The sequence below is a fragment of the Phodopus roborovskii genome, unplaced genomic scaffold (assembly GCF_943737965.1).
Source record: "Phodopus roborovskii unplaced genomic scaffold, PHOROB, whole genome shotgun sequence".
In the NCBI taxonomy this organism is placed as follows: domain Eukaryota; kingdom Metazoa; phylum Chordata; class Mammalia; order Rodentia; family Cricetidae; genus Phodopus; species Phodopus roborovskii.
Genome location: NW_026126602.1, coordinates 8909949 through 8927823, shown reverse-complemented (window position 1 = coordinate 8927823; position 17875 = coordinate 8909949). Strand labels below are relative to the sequence as shown.

General features: G+C 38.5%; 1 protein-coding gene across 1 annotated transcript in view; it reads left to right on the top strand.

Annotated features, from left to right (window-relative positions):
- Spag6 (sperm associated antigen 6) overlaps nt 1–17875 on the top strand; it is a 58674-nt gene that overhangs the window by 988 nt on the left and 39811 nt on the right. The window lies entirely within an intron of this gene.

Below are 17875 nucleotides of genomic sequence, written 5' to 3'. Positions count from 1 at the left end.
AGTGAGTTTACTAAGTATTATTAAGTGGACCAATTTATCAGTGGCTTACACCACTGAAAATACCTTTCTCCTTCAGCAACCTTAACTACTTAGACATCTTGGAGAGGGTCTGGACTTGATAAGCTTTTATCTTTACCAACCCCATGACGTGTGTGTGTGTGTGTGTGTGTGTGTGTGTGTGTGTGTGAGAGAGAGAGAGAGAGAGAGAGAGAGAGAGAGAGAGAGAGAGTATTGGGAGAGTTCCTGCTGGTAACCACAGCTGTTGAGAGTTCAAGAGGGCACCAGCCTCGCTCAGAGGACAGCTTTCCACAGGAACCACGGACTGAACTGTAAGCTAAATACTGCTTACTAGGTCTTAAGAAATCCTTAGTTTATAGGAAGAGATCTTTAAGACTAGTTGAGATGAACACATCATTAAAAATAAATCAAGAACACATTATCATGGCCACAGTATTTAGACAGTTTTACTCTGGCTCACTTTAAGGAAACAGCCTTCTATTGATCAGATACTTTTTTTTTTTTTTTTTTTCCTCACTGGATTTTGCAGCTTGTGGTTGTGATAAGGAGTCACTTATAATGAAGAAAGTATTTTTTATGTAAAATCTTTAAGTGAGATAATTGTAGATGTATGTATAGTTGCAGGGAATAGAGTCCTTTTATTTAGCTTCTTCCTGTGATAGCTTTCACATTACAATGAAGATGCCGACTCAAAAACTGCTGATCCAAATTTGCATCTTCCCAGTTTTGCTTTTCTTGTTTCCTTCTATAAAGTTTTGTCTGGAGAATCACTGTCATAGTCATGACACTTTGATTATTACACAGATATTTGGTGTTTTCCTCTTAAATTCTAAAGGAATTAGTGTGGACACACATACCATGGAGCATTGGTGGAAGTCAGAGGACAGTTTAGGAGGTTAGCTCTTTCTGTCCATTTCATAGGTACTGGGTATTGAACTCAGGCTGTCAGGCTTGTTATTAAGAACCTTCACCCACTGATCCATACATGGCAGCCCTTTTTTTTGTGCTTTTAAAAGCTCCCTGATATCTCTAACCCCTGAGCAATCACAGAATTAGTAGTATCTATTTCAGAGATATTGCCTTTGTAGAACACAATTTATTCTGTAATTGTTTAATGTAGCTTTATTTTCTTTATCCTGTGTATAAACATTACATTTATTAGGGCATTTTGTTTTACTTGGTTTATACATCTTGTTTTATTATTTATTAGGGCATTTTACATTTTAAAAAGAGTTACTTTTAAATTAATTTTTTTTCTCAATCCTACTCAATGTACTGAATGGATGCTTGGTATTTACAAGGATTCACTGCTATGTTTCAGGCAGATGAATACTTTTTAAACTAGAAAATTAATTCTGAAATATTGAGATGTATACAACACTGAAGATATGGAATGTGTTTTGGGATTTTAATAGCAGGTTCTCTCTTTCCATAAGAGTTCACGATAGAATACACTGTTTATTTTGTTTTTCTTTTTCTTTTTAAGACAAGGTTCAGCTTTGGTATGCAGTTTGACCTTGAACCCCCTGTCTCTTGATCCTCTTGTTTCCTTTTACCAAGTAGCTGGGGTTATGGACAGGAGATAATGCTCCAAATGCATGAGGGATTTAATATAAATTAAAACTAGCTGACTAAGTGATTTCCAAACTCCAAGAGGCATATGGCTCAGACCTGACATTCTACACTTACATTTGGTTTGTGAAGAAATTAATACAAAAGGGATACAGTAGTTGTTCAAAAATCATCTGCTTTTAATTATCATCTTAATGGCATTTAAGATTTTTTTTCTTTTCTGGGGAAACATTTTAAACATGCTTAAATTTATCTAGATATGATAATTCTTGTAGTAATTTAAAATCCTGAGTATCCCTGTATGTATATTCCTTTTGTTAAAAATAACTCACAAATTTTATTATGAAACCCTTCCTTTCTTGCTAGTCAATAAGATTAACCTTATTCTTGAAAACAATGACCATCAATTTAAACATGCTTTTGAGTGTGTCTGAATTTCAATTGCAGGAAAGTTTTCACCAGGCAAAATGCCTTCCCTTTAACATGTAAGGGATGGATGCTTTGATCCTTTACTTTTACATGTGGACTATGCACCTGGCAAGATTTTGTTTTGTTCCCCCATTCCCAACATATTCTTTAATTAGGCATGCAAGATAGATCCATGATAACAGGAAAGACAATTTCCATATAGGCAGAATAAGAAAAGCATAATTCCCTTGCTAAGATTTTTAAAACATTGTGTGTGAAGGTATTATTAAAGGTGAAAATTATTAATGCACTTTGATGTTAACTGTTCAAAGAAGTTCTCTGTTTACATCTTTAGGTAATAGCAGTTATTAAATAATAGTGAAACTTGTCAGCCTTTGAGGTCTCCTTTGGAACCATCATGGGAATTTGAATGAAGCCAGACTTGACAAACCTTGACAGATAATTCCCTGGAGGTGTGAGGGAGAGGGGCTGATTGTAAATTTAAGCTGGTCTCTTAGGGAACTTTAGGCTTCACTGTCCTAAAAAAAAAAGTCTTATCAAACCAGAAGCTCTAAAAGTATACAGAGAAAAGCCTATGATCCCCTAAGTACTGAGAACCAAGATAGTAAGTAGTTCAAAGAATTGAACCGATAATGTGCTTAGATGAAGGCAGGTCCACAGAGCATTGTTTCAACCTCTGGGCAGCCAACTGATCTATGGTTTACTGACTGTGAGAAGTATAAGGAAAGGAGGCGTATTTTGCTATTTGCTGGTTGATTTTTAAGTCTATGATGAACACTTTACCCTTTGCTTTTGGCTTAGATCATATTTGTATGAAGTTCTTTTTCAGTGGAGCAAAAAATTGGGATTTCTGATCAACAGTTGTGTTGGTCTTAGGAGAAACCCATGGGTATATTCTGGAAATATGTTGGCCTTGCCTAAGAGCCAATGGGATGGTCTGTGAGGATGTAAGTTAGAATACCGTAGTTTCCAAAAAGGAACATTGGCTTTGTCATCTGCCTTATGCTTCCTGCCACGATGGTCACTCAATATTTATTTTTGAATATTTTAAAACAATTTTTGTGTATATGAATGTTTTGTCTGCATTTATTATGTATGTGCACCATGTACAGGACTGGTACCCATTGAGGCCAAAAGAGGGTTCCCTGGAACTGGCAGTTGGAAGTTTTACGCTACAAGAGCTCTTAACTGCTGAGCCATCTTTCCATCCTTTCAATGTTAAATTCCTGGCTTGTTTGAATTCTTCAAAAGTCCAGCTGAAAATAAGTGATATTTGAACATGTGTACATCTCTAGAGAGAATAATCTCTGCCCACTTTTCTAAACATTCTAAGTTTTATGCTTGTCAATTCAGTTATTGTTAAAGTATGTGTGGACTATATTGTTTTCCATAGAAATGTTTTTTTTATAGCAACATGTATCTTGTTAAAGTCATCCAGGCTGGCCTTGAACTCACTATGTATCTTAGGATGTTCTGGAACTCGTAATTCTCCTGCCTCAGCTCCCTAAGTGCTGGAATTGCAGGTTTGTGCAGGCATAGTTTCTGTTCTGCCTGGCCCCACAGCTGATTCGCCCCAAATAAACACACAGAGATTTATATTAATTATAAACTGTTTGGCCAATGGCTCAGGCTTCTTACTGGCTAGCTCTCTTAATTATTAACCCACAACTAGTAACCTATGCATTTCTACATGGTCTTATATTACTGGAGAAGATTCCAGCCTGTTACTCCTTCAGTGGCTACATGGCATCTCTCTGGCAGCTCCTCTTTGCTTCCTCTCCCCAGAATTCTCCTTGTCTGGTAGCCCTGCCTATACTTCCTGCCTGGCTACTGGCCAATCAGTGATTTATTCATCAATCAATAAGAGAAACATATATACAGAAGGATAGTTCCCATTGGGTTTGCACCACCACACAAGCATATAACATGAATGTTTTAGCAAACTGAAGTCTAATTTTAAAATGAAATAGATACCTGTCAATGAAGACCTTGGCCATCTTGTCAAAAGAATTTATCAAAAGATAGTTATTTATCCCACACTTATTTATTATATGTCAAGTTAGCTACTCTATATGATATAAAAAATTGTTCCTCTTTATTTTGTAAAATGTTCTCCTCTTGTCTTGCTGCCAGGAATCCTGTGTTCAGTTCTCAACTGCAATAATAACCTTAACCTATATTTCTGATACAGTTGTCAGTCCCCTCCCCTGACACATAGCTATCATTACCATTTTAAACATACCACCCAGGGCCTCTAAAATGCCAAACATGTGTACCACGTGTACATCTTTTATAATAAAATTTCTCTAATGTGCATAAAAATAGAGTAAAATGTCTACATAGTTTAGAAAAAGTATGAGAAATAAGGAATTAACTATGTGAAGATGTGTGTGTGTGTGTGTGAGTGTGTGTCGCTGCACATTGAACCTCAGTCTCATGTGTGCTAGCCATGTACTCTATTATTGAATTATGTATACCCTAAGCCTCAGACAGATTTTTCTTATGAACTGCTTTACAAATATTTTTTTCTGCAGATATTACCCATAAAACATGTAGCAGCAGCTAGTCCTTTCGATAAAGCACTTTTTACTTAGCATTCTGCCTTCTCCCGAGATATTTTTAATCATCTGGTTAAATAACCATATATATTACATAGTAAAAGAAGACAAGATAAAATCAGTTTTCAGCTGTCTACATAGCTTTCAAATTACATGGAACTGTATCTGTATGGTGTGATTTTTTTAAAAGAGAGGAAACAGTTTAAATGACCAATAAGAGTTCCTTAAGTTTTATGAATATATAATTGCATTATTGCTATACCTAACATCGTATGCCTAACATGAAAATAACTATCAGCAAAATATTTTTATTTTGTTTTTAAATAAAGTTTATCTGAAAGGAAAGAAAAATGCATACTAATTTGCACTGTTGGTGAACATTTATTGCATGCACAGGTGCTAGACGGACACTGAGCATATGTGCAGATCATACAAACATTAAAAGGAATAGTTCTTGTTCGTCTGTGGCTTATTTTCTAATGGATATAGGTTACATATGTAATATACTATAGTTATATGACTGTATTTTACTACTGTTATATATCTATATGTTACTATTTAAAGGACATCTAAATCAAGATTTGAGTATGAGGGGCGCTGTATAGGGGATGCATAATGGTGTAGGTATGACCTCTGCTGAATTTCTAGAAGTTAGCCAGATGCAGCTGCTTTTAGACAGAGAAAACAGTTTGTAGCAAGAGAAAATGTGGTGCTGAGCAGAGAAGGCCAGTGTTAAGGTAGGGCTGGAGCTTGGTTGCTAGGGCAAGGGCTAGAGTCAGTTGAAGCTAGAGGGGAAAAAAAGGTCTACTCACAAAACTGGGGTTTCTCCTGAAACAAATGTAAAGTCACTGCAAGGTTGCAGGTAGAGGAATGAATGATTTGGTCAATGTTCTTGGAAACATGATTTTAGGGTTAGTGTGGAGAACAGTTCAGTAGGGATTAAACAGCCCATTCTTGCTGTAGCAGTTTTGGTGGATAAGACAGTAAATGGGTGAAGTGTAGAAGATGTAGATGGAGGGCAGGGGCAGATGAGGACAAAGATGGTCTGGGAGGTGACTCCCAGAATCCTGTTGCTTAGATATACCAACTCAAATTAGAGATGGAGGACACACAATGAAGGGAAGAATCCTCACTCTAACAAGATGAATGCAGTGAGCATCTTGGAGCCAGAGTGGAACTTAGCAAGGAGGGCTTAGCTGGAAAGAGATTTAGACACAGGAAATACACATGTTTATTTTAAGGCTATATAAAAGTCCATTTAATGTTCTCTAATGAAATTATAAACATGTTCTAGTCACTTTGTCTATGGTATAATACCATTTAATTGGAAGTAACTTTATTTTGTTTTTCCAGACAGGGTTTCTCTGTGTAATATCCCTGGCTGTCCTGGAACTCACTGTGTAGACCAGGCTGGCCTTGAACTCACAAAGATGCACCTGCCTCTTCCTCTTGAGTGCTTGGATTAAAGGCGTGCATCACCATTTTCTGGCTGGAAGTAACTTTTTAGTGTGGTGTTAGGGGTTGAATCCTGGATGCTGCACATGCCATCACTGAGAAGTACTCTGTTGAAATAACTTGTATGTTCTCTTTTGAAATCTCATGGACCAATAGTAGTGGCGTTGATCAAGAGTGAGATAAATACACTAGAAAAATTAGGGGAGCTTTCATTTAATATAGTGATCATAGAAGATAATTACAGCAATGCTAATGGTGGAATAATACAAATGAAACAGGTTGAACCCTTTGGTGTCCACTGAAAACTTAGCACATGAGCCACTTTTCATTGGCCAGTAGACTACAACTGATGATGGGAGAAGCACACAACATAGGCTGGTGCTGGGAGTAGTATCTACCTCACGGTTTGAAATGAGGATTTACTGGGTTGGAATCTGCTTGTTCCTTAGGGAAGCACCTGATACATGGTAAGACTGTGTGTGTTAAATAAATGTTTTTTAATAACCTCTGCCTTTTCAGAAGAGTCACTAGATGGTCAGTGAGTGTCTGTGGTCTCTGTCTCACTTTCCCAAGTCTCCTCCTTGAGCAGTGACACCAGGTGGGACAGCCCTCCATTCAGTGATTAACAGTGAAGCACCAAGCAGATCTCAGGAGGTCTTACAGCTAATGAGAATCAATATGAAAGGTAAAAATGGGCGAGTTTTGCTTCTGACAAGTTTCTTGAACCATTCACCATTAAAAATACCCTATGTAAAAACAATATGCTTCTTGGAACTTGTTCTGACTTTTTAAATAAATGACAAGACATTCTGTGCTGTAAGGGCCAGGGCCATAACATCTTAAATCACAGTAGGCTTTATAACTATGAGAGTGAAACTAGTATTAAATATAGTAATACTAAAATGATGGGAAATGCAGTTTAGTGGTCAGAGGTAATAAAGGTCTGAAGAAACTGGATGAAGTCCTAAAGGTAACAATTTTAAAATGCAAGAAATTCTTAAAACAAACAAAACAAAACAAACAAAAAACCCAACCAACCAAACAAACAAAAAACCAAAAACAAACAAACAAAAAACAAGCCGTGTGTGTGTGTGTGTGTGGCCTTTGCTGCCACCTGAGGTCATATTGAAGTCTGTGGGCTGTGCTAACATGGAAGACCATGTGGATGTTCGTGGTCCATGCTGGCCCATGTTGCAGCCAAGGGTTATGTTGACTTCCTGGTCTGTCCTGCAGCTGGAGGCCATAATGAGGACTGTGGTCCATGCTGCAGCCAGATGCAGTGTGAATGTCCATGGTCTGCTCTTGCAGGAGACCATGTTGATGTCTGTCATCTGTGTTAGCACCAAAGGTCACATGGATGTCCATGGTTTGTACTGCCACTGGAGACCATGCTGAGGTCTATGGTCTATGCTGATGCTAGCGGCCATGTGGTATCTGTTGTCCATGCTGTCACCAGAAACCAAGTGGAAGTCCTTGATCCATGTTGCCACAGACTGTAAAGGGCAAGGAAGCTTCTTTTGCAATGGTGTCGATGACTGCAGACTCACAGTTGAGAATGAGAAACATAGAAGACTTCTGTGTAGTAGGATATTTGTATACTGTGTGAAGCTTGGGAATGTGGGTATCATGTTCTCTAGACTTCTTTCTGCTATTTGGGGGTGATGGCATCTTTAGGGAACCTTGAGAAAATTGGGATAATGGCCAAGTCCTGGGAGAGCTAGCTGTATTATTTTTTTGTTTAATCTCTGTGTAATGGGAAAATGCAGGGCTTATCTGAAGTCTTAGCTGTGGAAGTGTGTGAGGCTGTACCATCTCTGCTAGCAGCTTTGAAGTTGTGCTGGATGCAGAATTTTGAGGAAACAGCAACAGACACATTCTGAGAGGTTGGATCACCTGAGCTGCTTATCCTCATTGATGTTTGGTCCTTTTTTCTCTTTCTGAAAACACATATAAACTGTATGTGTTTATGTATATGTATATGTATGTATAATGCACACATATATATGCATTAACACGGTATGGAATGTGCAGTGCACACAAGTCAATTAAAGATAATTATTTTTTGCTCTTTGTTTGAGCAGGTAAAATAATCTGTCAACTTTATAAGTTCTGTTTGCTTAGATTCTTTCTCCTCTTCCTTTCTCTCCTTGGAAATCCCATTTATACCTCCTTATTGGCCATTCAAATTTTTGTTACACCAATCACAGCAATATATCTTCACACAGTGTACAAATATTCCACACCATTTCCTCATTTTTGTCTAAGTAAGAAGGAAAGGTTTTAATTTTCACATAGTAAAACTATGTACAAGAACAACAATTATCAAGAAGGGATTATATGTACAATGTTTGGTCCATTTGTATTTGACAGATTAGGAAAAAGTACTGTCTTATCTATCCTATTTTAGTCAGTCCAAAGTTTTATGTCTAAACTACTTTCTATCATAACTTGTATTACCATCCTAAAATTATCTTTTTAGACCTTAAAGCTTCTTACTTTTTTCCCCCCTCTCACAACTACTTTTAATTCAGATTAAAATTTTAAAATTCTTCACTAAAAGAATACAGTTATAGTGAAGAATACAGTTATTCTTTTAGTAACACATATGAATGTGTTACTGTTCATTTTTATGTCTATATATTTATTAATTTGTTTTTATAAGGTATTGCATTTTTTTCCTGTATCTTTTTCTTTCTTTTTTCTTTTGTAATTTAAATTTAAAACAAGGTGGTTTTACATGTCAACCTCAGCTTCCTCACCCTCCCATCCTCCCCATCACCTCCACCAAACCCCAGCCCATCCCCTTTCTGCTCCCCAGGGAGGGTGAGGCCTTCCATAGAGAGTCTTCAAAGTCTGTCATATCATTTAGGGCAGGGCCTAGGCCCTCTCCCATGTGTCTAGGCTGAGAAAGTATTCCTCTATGTGGGATGGGCTCCCAAAGTCCATTCATATACTAGGGATAAATACTGATCCATTACTAGAGGCTCCATAGATTGCCTAGTCCTCCTAACTAACACCCACATTCAGGGGGTCTGGCTCAGTCCTATGCTGGTTTCCCAGCTATCAGACTGGGGTGCATGAGCTCTCTTTGTTCAGGTCAGCCAATTCTGTGGATTTCTCCAGCCTGGTCTTGACCCCTTTACTCATCGCTTCTCCCTCTCTGTAACTGGATTCCAGGAGTTCAGCTAATGTTTAGCTGTGGGTGTCTGCTTCTGCTTCCATCAGCTACTAGATGAAGGCTCTAGTATGGCGTGCAAGGTAGTTGTTAATCTCATTATCATGGAAGGGCATTAAAGGTCTCCACTATTGCTTAAATTGTTAGTTGGATTCATTCTTATAGATCTCTTGGCATTTCTCTAGTGCCAGATTTCTCCTTAAATCTATAATGGCTCCCTCTATTATGGTATCTCTTTTCTTGTTCTCTATTCTTTCCCTGTCTTAAAGATCTTCCTGCTTCCTCGTGCATACCTCTCCTCTACTCTTCTCCCCTTCTCTTTCTCTTAACTCCCTCTCCCCATTGTTCGTTCGTGCTCCCAATTTGCTCAGGAGATCTTGTTCTTTTCACCTTCTCCAGGGGATCATGTATGTCTCTCTTAGGGTCCTCCTTGTTTCCTAGCTTTTCTGATGGTGTGAATTATAGGCTGGTAATCCTTTTCTCTATGTCTAAAATCCATATATGAATGAGTACATACCATGTTTGTCTTTTTTGTGACTGGGTTACCTTACTCAGTATGGTTTCTCCTAGTTCCATTCATTTCCCTGTGAATTTCAGGATTCCATTGTATTTTTCCACTGAGTAGTACTCTATTGTGTAAATGTACCACATTTTTTCCATCTATTCTTCAGTTGAGGGGCATCTAGGTTGCTTCCAGGTTCTGGCTATTACAAATAATGCTGCTATTTAGCTGCTATGCTATGAACATAGGTGAACAGATGTCCTTGTATGAATGTTCATCTTTTGGGTATATGCCTAAGAGTGGAATTACTGGGTCTTGAGGTAGACTAATTCTCATTTTCCTGAGGAACTGCCATACGGATTTTGAAAGTGGCTGTAAGAGTTTGCACTCCCACCAGCAATGGAGAAGTATGCGGCTTTCTCCACATCCTCTCCAGCATAAATTGTCTTTGGTGTTTTTGATTAGAGCCATTATTCTAACAGGAATAAGATGGTATTCCTGATGGCTAAGGATGTTGAGCACGTAAGTGTCTTCCAACCATTTTAGATTCTCCATTGAGAATTCTCTATTTAGTTCTGTACCCCACTTTTTAATTGGATTAGTTGGTGTTTTGGTAACTAGCTTCTTGAGTTCTTTGAATATTTTGGAAATCAGACCTCCGTTAGATATGGGTTTGGTAAATATTATTTCCCATTCTGTGGACTGCTATTTTGTCTTGTGGACTGTGTCCTTTGCCTTAAAGAAGCTTCTCAGTTTCAGGAGGTCCCACTTATTGTCAATCTCAGTGTCTGTGCTACTGGTGTTATGTTCAGGAAGCAATCTCCTGTACCAATTTGTTCAAGGGTACCTCCCACTTTCTCTTCTAAGAGATTCAGTGTGGCTGGATTTATGTTGAGGTCTTTGATCCATTTGTGCATGGCAATAGATATGGATCTATTTGTAGTCTTCAACACACCAGCAGCACAATTTTATCATTCCTAGGTCAAGGAAGAAATAAAGAATAAATTAAAAACTCCCTAGAATTCAATGAGAATGAAGACATACACAAACTTATGGGACACTTTGAAAGCAGTGCTAAGAGGAAAGTTCATAGTCCTAGAGAATTAATACCACAAATGAAATCTCTAGAACAAAAAGAAGCAAACTCACCTAGGAGGTGTAGATGCCAGCCAGGGCTGAAATCAATAAGGTAGATACTAGGAAAACAATAGGAAGAATCAATGTAATAAAGAGTTGATTCTTAGAGAATATCAACAAGATAGACAAACCTTTATCCAAACTAACCAAAAGACACAGGGAGAACATGCAAATTAACAAAATCAGAAATAAAGGGAGACATTACAATGGACACAGAGGAAACACAGAGAATCTTCAGGTCATACTTTGAAAACAGGTACTCCCCAAAATTCGAAAATTTAATGGAAATGGACAATTAAATCAAGACCAAATAAGCAATTTAAATAGACCTATAACCCTAATGAAATTGAAGCAGTCATCAAAAGTCTCCAACCAAAAAAAGACCAGGGCCAGATGGCTTCAGTGTAGAATTCTACCAGAAATTCAAAGAAGAGCTAATACCAATATTTGTCAAAGTGTTCTATACAATAGAAGCAGAAGGTTCATTGCCAAACTCTTTTTACGAGGCTACAATTACCTTGGTACCCAAGCCACACAAAGACACAACTAAAAAAAGAGAACTACAGACCAATATCCTTCATGAATGTTGATGCAAAAATACTCAATAAAATACTGGCAAACTGAATCCAAGAACACATCAGAGAAATCATCCACCACGACCAAGTAGGCTTCATTCCAGGGATGTAGGGATGGTTCAACATAAAGCTTCTTCTTAAACAAGTTAAGCTTTTGTGATTTTCAGCCTCATAAACTTGATAACTCTTATGTAAGTTTCTTTTCTGAATTTGGAAACAAGGAAAACTGTGAAACTATAGAAGCATATAATATTACCTGAGCAAAAAGTAAGTGTAGAGCAAACAACTTCCAAAACTATAGAAATGACAGAAACAGCTGGCTACTTAGATAATCACCCAAGGTTCCTCTGCAACATTGGTCTATAGGCCTAGAGTATCAACCAGACTTTTCTGTGAAGCAGGAATTCTGAAGGATTGTCCTACCTTGTGTTATCAAAGTTTGGTAGTCACTCTTTTTTGTGTCCTGCTGGTCTAGTGTGGACAGCATACTGTCAGCAGTTGAGGACAGAGCAGGGTTCTTTTTTTTTTTTGCCACAAAGAAAGCAAACTCCATGTGGAGATTTTTTTTTTTTTCAATGCCAATCATCTTTTCTGAAGTAGATTAGAGTGCTGCCAGAAACAAAGCAGATGTATCTCATTGTCATGAGAAGCCTTTTTTTTTTTTTTTTAATTTAAACATTTTAAGCCAGACATTGGTGGTGCATGCTTTTAATCCCAGCACTCAGGAGGCAAGCACCAGCCTGGTCTACAAGAGCTAGTTCCAGGATAATCTCCAAAGCCACAGAGAAACCCTGTCTTGAAAAACAAAAACAAACAACAACTAATCCTTTTATCCCATCATTTCTATATTATATATCTCCCCCTTTTCCATTCAGAAGAGATCCCTGAATATACTCTCCTTTGCTTAGCTTTTTTTTCTGACCATGACCTATACCAACTTGTAACCAAGCCCCTAAAGTAATGACACACATCCATAACATACCAAACAACCAAAAACCTATACCCTATAGGGTATAGGCCAAGCTTTCATAATGAATCTCCATGTCATTATTTGAGAGCTGGCGAATAAGACAGAAAAACAAAACAAAACAAAAAGAAAAAACTTATAACACTTCTGTGACAGCTTCTCCCCTGACTCAAAAGAAAACAATAAAACCACTAACAACAACAAAACCAGTCTAGACAGGAAGCCATTGTAGAAAACTCTTAAAAATTGTGGTAAGGATGCTGAAGTATAGCTCTCCTCAGGCAATGGTTCCCGGTAGGGGTGGGGTGGGGTGGGGAAGGACTCAATTTTCTTTACAGGGCTGGTCATGGGGAGTTTGGCCAAGCTCCAGTGAGTATATGGGCAACATAAATTGGATTTTTCTTCTTTTATTGGTGAAGGTCATCACAATGGTGTGTGTGTGTGTGTGTGTGTGTGTGTGTGTGTGTGTGTGTGTGTGGCGGGGGTGGACCTGGGAGGTAGAATATGTTTACAATGGGAAAAAGTGGATGGGTGGTTTGGGGACCAATGCCAAGGATTTGAGTGAGCTGCATATTCAGAACTATGCTAGGTAAATTGAAGACCAGAATATACCTACTCACATAAACAAGAGACTGCAGAACATGGTGAACATGGTATGTCAGGGGTGGACACTATGCTTTTTACACAGTGTGGTTTGCAGGGTGCGGTTTGCAGCACGATCCAAGGAAGTGGTGTCCTCTGGGACTGGTACAGTATGAGACCTGAACACACTTCACCAATGGATCTGGGCATTAGTAAAAATCTTCTTTTTATTTACTGATTTATTTACTTCCCTAAGAGTAAGTGGTGCAAACAGTGACATGACTTTCCCCCACACTTCCAGTAAAATTAATTGGAAGCTGAATTTGGCCTGAGCTAGATTTGATCTAGTTCCAACCACCCTTTCTAGCTTTATCTCTTGCCTCATGGTCCTTCTCCAATTCTGTATTTCAGGGCAATAGGAACTTATCAGGACTCAGCAACCAGGCATTCATCCCTCTTCCTAATCAGAAAAACATGCAAATGTAATAAAAATTGAAATTAAAACTTATTTCAAATTGTCCTCCGTTAAAAGTAAGTAAATTTAAGATATTTAAACGAAGCTGGTAACAGAGACCCTGAGCAACAATGGATGTCCCTTTGCCCTTCCTTCTCTCTTTTTAAAAGTTTTGAGGGGTGGGAGGGAGTGAAGAGAGTAGAGCTATGCACATGGGAGGTCAGAGGACTACTCAGGAGTCACTTTCATCTTCCCACCATGTGGGTGCTGTAGATTTAACTGAAGTCCTCAGGCAATGCACTTTTACTGACTTTACCACCTTGCTAGCCTCTGAGTTTGATCTCTATGAGTTCAAGGCAAGCCTGCTCTATATATCAAGTTCTAGGACAGCCAGACTACCTAGGGACTCTGTATCATAATAGAAAAGAAAACAAATAGCAGATAGAGGTAATATGTGTGTGTGTGTTGCAAAACCTGTGTATAAAATGAAAATAATTTTGTCATTGGAAGTATTTATTATTTCCTAATGATTTCTATGCATCATTGACATGTAGAGTCCAAGTAATTTGTCCCAAATTGCAATATAAGGGGTTAAACGATAGTCTTGTGATCGTTAGAGGCTATTTTGTAATCCCTCTTGACTATTGAAGTTTTTATTGAATTCTTGCTATCATGACAGAATGCCTGGCCTGAGTGACTCAGCATGACTCAGCAGAGCAGATTGTGGCTCACAGTCTCAGATTTAGTGACAGGAGCAGCTCTGTCCTTGTGAATGTGAATGTGTGGCAGGGTCTTACCGGTTTGGAGAACAGGACATTAAACTAAATAGACGCAAAGGTGGTTATAACCTTCAAACACCTGCTCCTAGTGCCCTTCATCTGACAGCTAGACACCAAGTCTTAAAGGTCCCATAACCTCTCAGAATACCACCACAGCTGGGGACCAATTGCTCTCAAATATTTGAGCTTGTAGATATATAGATCCCCAATCAGAACAATTGTTTCTTTAAAACTTAGCTTAAAATTAACTTTTATAGTCAACTTGACAGAACCTGGAATTACCTGGGAAGAGGGAGTCTAAACTGGTAACTGTGCCTATGAGGGACTGTCTTGATTGATGGTTGATGTGGGAGGGCTCAGTCCATTGTACCATCCCTAGGCAGGTGGACCTGGGCTGTGCAAGAAAGCTAGCTGAGCATAAGTCAGTGAGCAAGCAAGCAAGTGCACTCCTCTGTGATTTCACTTCAAGTCCTGCCTGAGTTCCTGCCCTGACACCCTGACACCCTGCCCTGACTGTGACCTCCAAGTATAGGCTAAATAAACACTGATCTCTCCTAGGTTGTTTTTGGTTAGAGCGTTTTATTACAGTAACAGAAAGTAAAGTAGGACATTTGGTCAGAGCAGCATCTCTTATCAGTGGGCAGCAGCTAATGCAGAGACTCAGAACTGGTCAGAATGCTGAGAATAAGTGATTTTTGAGTGTTCAGTCCTAACCAGAACATCTGTATCACATATAACCCCCTCCAAGGTTTAGGGACAACATGGCAGAAGGGGGCAGAAAGGACATGAGAGCCAGATGATGGGGAAAAAGTGCTGTGAAAAAAAAAAAAACACCAAAACCCAAACTAAAAAACCTCCTGGACACAACACGGGCTAACGAAGCTGTAGTAGCAGTAAGAGACTGTACAGTACTGAGCCTCATAGACATTTCATCATGAATAGGAAGGTATGATGCCCTTTCTGAGGGACTATTGGCAATTGATTTTGCGGGGGGGGAATAGTGTCACCTTACTTTAGTGGTATAGCTACTGATATACCACCCACGCTCCAACAAATAGTGCCCACACTTGCTCATGCAAACTCCTAATTTAACCTGGTGAGTCATACAAGTAAGCCATGAAAACAGGGCAGGATGCTCGGGGGTGAAGCGGGACTTTAGTGGGAGGGTAATGGGTGTAGAGGATGATCAAAACTCATTTTACACATGTACTAATTATAAAAGAATAAAAACTAATTTTTAAAACTGCTAGTGCCTGCTGGGGCCTTCAGAGGAAAAGCGGGTGACACTATTAGAGCCCCTCATTAGACACTGGTTGATCAGAGGCATAGTCTCTCCTAAGGCTCTTCCATGGGCTCCTTGTGAATGCTAGATTCCTAAGGGACAGGTGGGTAAGAAGGGAGCTGCTGTGCTTGTTTTCTCCTTACTTTCCCCACTTCCTTCCTGTCTCTGTCTCTGTCACTTTCCTTCTTCCTTTAGGGAGTGCGCTTGTTTTGTTTGGCTTTTTTTTTTTTTTTTTTTTTTTTTTTTTTTTTTTTTAATCATTCCTCTCACATGTTTTTGGAACAAATCTACCCATCTATCTCCCTCTCTTCCATCCTCTATCATATGGTTCTGTGGATTAAACCCAGGGTTATAGGTGCATTAGGCAAATGTCTTAAGGTTTCTATTGCTCCAATGAAACACCACGACCAAAAAGCAATTTGGGGAAGAAAAGCATCTATTTGGCTTATACTTGCACATTGTAGTCCATCACTGAAGGAAGCCAGGACTTGATCTCAAACAAGGTAGGAACCTGGAAGCAGGAGATAATGCACAGGCCATGGAGGGTGCTGCCCACTGGCTTTTTCCCTGTGGTCTGTCCAGCCTGTCCTCTTAAAGAAACCAGGACCAGCAGTCTAGGGATGGCATATCCACAATGGGCCGGGCCCTCCCCCATCAATCACCAATTAAGAAAATGTCCTACAGCCAGATTTTATGGAGGCATTTTCTCAGTTGAGGTTCCCTCCTTTCAGATAACTCTAGCTTTTGTCAAGTTGACATAAAACCAGCCAGCACAGTGAGTGCTTGATCATTGAGGTACATGTTTATAATTGGAATAATGACCTCTCCATGCCTGTGTAAAGGTGAGAACACATCTAGGTAAAGAGAAGCTCCTCAAGACTTCTACAGATAAAGTATAAGCTATAATTTAGAAGTAGATATTTGGGGCAATACTTGAAAATTTATTTTCTTCTGTAATAAAAAGTTGCTTTTCTCAGGATCATTTATTGAATAAAGTTATTCAAACCAAAGTATTTCAAACTGACTCTCCTATTTTCTGTAATTTTGTAGGTTTTAAAAATTTGCATTGTGCCACTGTCTAAAGTAAGGAATATAGGAAGATTATAATATGGCAGAAATACTGACATAGGTTAACTCAGGTTTGGGGCAAACAGGCACAGAAAAAGAGATACCAGTCATTCTTTTACTTTTTAAAACAAGATTTATTTTTTTAAAAGATTTGTGTATGTGTGCACATGTGTGTGTTGGTGTGTGCAGGAGAAAGTTCCCTGACGTCACTAGGAAGTGATTTTACGTCTAGCAGATGCTCTTAATCTTTGAGCTATCTCTCCAGCCTTGGCTTGATATTTTCTGAGCAGGATGTATTTGAGAAGTGAGGAAAACATAAAAGGAAAAAAGTTTCCTTTGACTGTGTGGACTGGTGAAATAAAAAATGGAAAATTTCCAAAATTGGGAGATTTGTAATTGGTTGGTTGTAACTAACAGTACTAATAGAGTAATATTGTAATTAAATATTATGACCCCAGATAACAACTCACTTTTAATTTTTATTTATTTGTGAATTTGAAACACAGGGTCTCACTGTGTTGTCCTGGCTGGACTGCAGCTTGCAATGGAAATTAAACTGGTTTCAAACACAGAAATTCTCTTGCCTCTGCCTCCCTAGTGCTGAGAGTAACCGTGTGCACCACCATGCTTGGCTGTTTGTCACATCCCTAACAATTCAAAGTTCTTGTAGTTTAATTTAAAATGCAGTCCAATATGAACAACACTGTATTGACTGTTTTCTGTTACATATTTCAAAAGATAACAAGCTACTGCCATTACATAAATATATCAAAAAGAAAAAAGGGGAAAATTAATACCAGATTCATTTGGAAAAAGAATAGCATAAAACCACATGGTGGTTCTTAAAAAACTATTTTAAGCAACTTTATGGTTGTGGGCTCAAAAGTGCATTAATTGTGATACTACACTTATTATGTTGACCTGTTTGAATAGACATGCCATAGATTATTATAAATATGTCAAATAATATTTGACAAGCCAATCCAATGACTTTTCCAACAAAGACCTAGAAATGTCCAATAAGCATGTGAGAAGAGGCTCAACGTTCTTAGCTGGGAAAATGCAAATCAGTCACAGTGAGGTACCAATGCATGCCCATTAGGATAGCTACCATTTTTAAACATGGAGAATAACAGTGATGGGGAGGGTGTATAGACACTGAGCTCTTTGTGGTGCAACTGCTGTGGAAGACAGGTATTTTTTAGCTAGTGAAGGTTAAATAGCACTGTAAACACTGTAAACACTCATACTTAAGAGCGATGAAAAAGGTAAGCTTACTTTTTGTATTTTATCATAGCAAAACAAAATAAACATTGAAGTAT